Source organism: Populus euphratica, unplaced genomic scaffold, assembly GCF_000495115.2.
Source record: "Populus euphratica unplaced genomic scaffold, PopEup_1.0 scaffold1151.1, whole genome shotgun sequence".
In the NCBI taxonomy this organism is placed as follows: Eukaryota; Viridiplantae; Streptophyta; class Magnoliopsida; order Malpighiales; family Salicaceae; genus Populus; species Populus euphratica.
This window is the reverse complement of record NW_011501016.1, coordinates 33,002-37,322: the sequence shown is the minus strand read 5'-3', so window position 1 is coordinate 37,322 and position 4,321 is coordinate 33,002. Positions and strand designations below refer to the sequence as shown.

Here is a 4,321-nt window from a genome sequence, read left to right as displayed (position 1 = left end):
TGTATTATTGTTTTTTATAATTTGTACAAATAACCTCCTTGTGGTTCGACCCCGGTCTTGCCGGGTTATTTATTACTTCGACACTCCTACACTTGGGAGAAGACATCAACCTTTTAGTCGTGTCAGTCACAATTATCATCTTCGTATCAACATCTTGTTAAGCTACTATAAAATTTATAAAACTATTTCAATGGTCATCTAGATTGACCACAAATGTATGAATGAAACTTTAAATGTACTCATATGGTTATCGTAAATTTCAACATAAAAGACCAAAAAATATACTGATTAAACTTGAAAAACATAAAAAGATAAAGGTAGGACATCAAGGCATTGCATAAGACTAGTAAAGAAAAAATGAATGATAAGAGTAAATACAAGAACAAATGAAAATAAGACATAAAGGCTCCTTTCACTAACCTTTTTCTTCATCATAACCAAATGATCATGACCACCTTACACTAGTTTAGAGAATACTTTGTTGAAGTGCTGAGCAACTCCTTTAAAAGCACGATCTATCGATTCATCATTTCACTACTCTAAAATAGATATAAGTTCTATGATTTTTTGCACACAAGCATTGAAGTGAACACATAATCTCATTGAAGTAAATTACAATAAAAGATATTTAAGCAATAAAATCTAGTACCATAGTCCTTCGTCACTTGTCTCAAGTTCAGCTTGCCTTTTCTAGAGTTCCTCCTATTTCTTAGTGATATTTACATATTGATAGCCTTCTTGTTTACATGGCTGAACTGCTAAAGTTTTTCATTGCACCTATAAAGCATTTTCTGCAACTCTTTCACACTCAACTTATACCTATATGTTCCAATAAAAGAGACCATGTCACTTCTCAAAAGATGAATGCTTAAGTGGAAGCATGCAAACATGACCCATCTTAGTAAGTACCAAGTACATGTAAAGGCAAGACCAAAACATCATCTTTTAGGATTTCAACATAAATATTGGCTAGCAAATCAAGTAAGATAAATAGATTTAAAATATTGATTACAGACATAATAGTTTAACAATACATTAAAAGCCAAGAACAAGAAATTGAAGCTTGGACTAAAGCAAATTCACAATTAATCTTCTATAACATAAAGACACAATAAAGCAAATTCACAATTTTGAGTTCCTGTGAACTTAAACAAATAATATGCTAGAAAGGTTAATCATTTCTTTAAATATAGCTCCTGTTAAGTCCAGTTTACTAAAGATACCTAAACAAATCAAAAAAGAAAATAAAAAAGAAAAACCCTTAACATTTAAATGATGAGCATGAGATAAGAAAGTGCAACCTATAAGAAGATTCTGACAGCATCATCATACATATACATTGATGTTAAAGTATCAAAATGGACTAATCTAAACTCTTTCTTGAGCTAAATTTGAAAAAAACAATGTTGTAAATTATCATTTTCCTTTTACAGACTTTCATCATGAGTAGCTTTGCTAGAAAAGGGGTTGATTAAACTTGTTTTTTGATAAAGGATGTTCAACTACTTTTCATGCTCCATAATACTACAAGTTGCCAAAATCGTTTATGAAAGAAAGACACTACACAAAGAAAAAGTCATTCTACCAAATAAAAGTGCTATTTTGGTATAGACAAAAACCATTAAGATAAGATAAGAAAATACAACTCTTTACCTTTGAGAAAAGTCTCCAAGTGAAACTCCCAAGCAGTATAATTTTTGCTAATAAATCTAGCACAAACATTATTTGACTTCTCCATAAGGACTAAGATTACAATTGAGAGAGAGGAAAAAATGGCTGGGAGTTTTTAGAAAACTATGACTAAGGGATCTGATACCATGATAGAATGGTTAGAATTCAGAATGAAATAATTTTCAGGACATCACCATTACATATTAGGCCACCTACTAGTTTATACAAGGAAACTAACTATATGAGGAAACCAGGTTGTTGCTAGTTATTAAAGGAAACCAGAAAACTAGAGTGATTTTTGGAAGCTATACATGGTAAGCTAAATCGCTTTTCCTATTTATGAGAGTATATACAACCTGTATGGTAAGCTAATTATAGATTATATTGACAATTAAGGCATCACAAACATGTATAAGGATCATCATGTAAAATAACATATAAGATTTTTATCGTAACCATTCATAGTTATGCAAACCAAACCATTAGTTTATGGACACATCCAAATCTCGACATATCACAGTTTAGGTAAATACTTATGAGAATAAGAAGAAGAATCAACAATATAAGCATGCAAACTATTGCAAGAGTCATATCAACATCATTAATAATTTAGCTCATGTAAATGTTTAAAAAGTACACACATTTATAGACAAGCCCTTAGACACAAACAATGCTCCACCAGTATCCAAAAACATGTCGGTCAAATAATTTAAGTTACTTACAAATATCACATCAAGGAAAAATAGTATATGTAAGTACTTTATAGTTACTTTTATAGTTGGGACTACTCAACCATAATTATCAAATTAAAACTTTTTCTCACAACTATCCATCCATGGATTCCAAAAGCAATCACTGACGAGAGTCACACCAAAAACTTTCAACCCAAATTTACAGAATAAGCTAATGAAAACATCAACAATAAATTAACAAAACATGTAGAGATATAACCTTCTAGAACCAAGTAACATAAGCAGTTATTGAGTTTTCAGTTGTGGGTAGACCAATATATAAATTATTAACAACAAAACTCGAATCAAAATTTTTGTTGGATCAATACTATTTAAGTTAGAACAAGCACGATGAAGAACTAACCTGGAAAAATTAGGTGAAGACTTTAACTTTTTTATTAGATGTGCCACATCAAAACCATGTGGATAAGTTACACAAGGATACTTTATATTTACATGTTTAGTGGGATAAAAATGGCTTATCCTTATTTCAAAGCATTAAGGTGCCCAATTATTTGAGTTGATATGTTATTATACCCAACCTCTACATGAAATAAGTTGCTTGAAATACATATTGATATGAAGTACATCATTTAAATGATAAAGTGACCATGACAAAAGGTTAAGAGACTACTAGTGATTATGCCATATCTTCTAGCAAATTAGGAACACAACTCTAACAGAGAAAATATTTAACATAATAGAATAGACTAGATAAATTACCTACGAGACGTCACAGGATGTTATAAGAATGATGCAAGAAGCCAAGTGAGGAATACCAGAACTAATCCAAGAATCCAAGCATATAAAGAACCTAGTAAAAATGGGAAAAGAAAAATCAATAGTACTTAGGTTAAAATATGTAACCACATTAAGAAGCATTCTATTGAGATGTCTTAGCAATTGTAAAGGACAGAGCACAAAACATTCAGATCGATAATCATGGTTGCTATCTGATTATTGTAGTGACAACAAGTGATGTAACAAAATGAGTTATAAGGAATAGAAGCAAAAGAGTTGAATAGGGATAGTAAAGGTACTTGGTGCTCAAACAACATGAATGACAAATGTTCTTCCAAAGTTGCTTAAAAGTGTGGCAACATGGTTTGATGTTTAGGTGTTCACAGACATCAAAGTCTCGTCAATATGTATTTCAAATGGCAGGGGTTGGAAAGTTCACTTGCTTTTTTCGATAATGATCTATAGAAGCAGAAAAGTCTAGTTAGACGATGCCCTTTTAATGAGCCTAACCAAAAAAATAAGAGAAAAAGATACATATTTTCGCTCATCCTGTAGCTTCTTTCTCTGAGTTTTATGACTATTAAATCCTTCACAAGACTAAAAAATGATGATTTTAGCCTTGCGGCTCTTAACATTGGCATTTTGCTTTTTTAAGTCTACATTCAACCTATAATTTTCTTCTTGAAGTTTTTTTTTTCTCTTGGGATACACACAAGTAGATGACTTATTTAACATCAAAACATCAGAATATAAAGGAAACAACAAGAGAGGCATAAGGACTTGCAATAACAGAGTTAAAAAGTTTAATTGCATACTCATACCAAGTAACAAAACATCTTTATGTTATTTCAATTAATCCATACACACAAAAACCTTGTAGACAGTTCATCATAAAACTAGAAATTCTCAAAGGGGTCTTGTTTTTAGTTTAGTGGCGAGCATCTACTAGTTACTGCTATAGACCTTGAATAAATCTTGAACATTTGTAACTAGTACAACATCTAAAAAGGATGAAAAACTTATACTCGAAGTGTCTAGTTAACATGGAAAATAAAAATCAATTATTTCTCATAACATGATGGTGAAGGAAAGAAAAAACCTAGTGACACGACTAAAAGATTGATATCTTCTCCCAAGTGCAGGAGTGTCGAAGTAATAAATAACCCGGCAAGACCGGG

The 4,321-nt window shown here is 31.2% G+C and overlaps 2 long non-coding RNA genes across 2 annotated transcripts in view; both read right to left on the bottom strand.

Moving 5' to 3' along the window:
• LOC105117056 (uncharacterized) overlaps positions 1-2,780 on the bottom strand; it is a 21,205-nt gene extending 18,425 nt beyond the window's left edge. The window contains exons 1-2 of the long non-coding RNA XR_840666.1: positions 1,302-2,780; positions 421-539 (exon numbers count right to left, since the gene is read on the bottom strand). This is a non-coding gene — a long non-coding RNA (uncharacterized LOC105117056). The remainder of the gene's footprint in view (positions 1-420; positions 540-1,301) is intronic.
• A 1,187-nt stretch (positions 2,781-3,967) lies between these two features.
• LOC105117057 (uncharacterized) overlaps positions 3,968-4,321 on the bottom strand; it is a 4,594-nt gene continuing 4,240 nt past the window's right edge. The window contains exon 2 of the long non-coding RNA XR_840667.1: positions 3,968-4,144. This is a non-coding gene — a long non-coding RNA (uncharacterized LOC105117057). The remainder of the gene's footprint in view (positions 4,145-4,321) is intronic.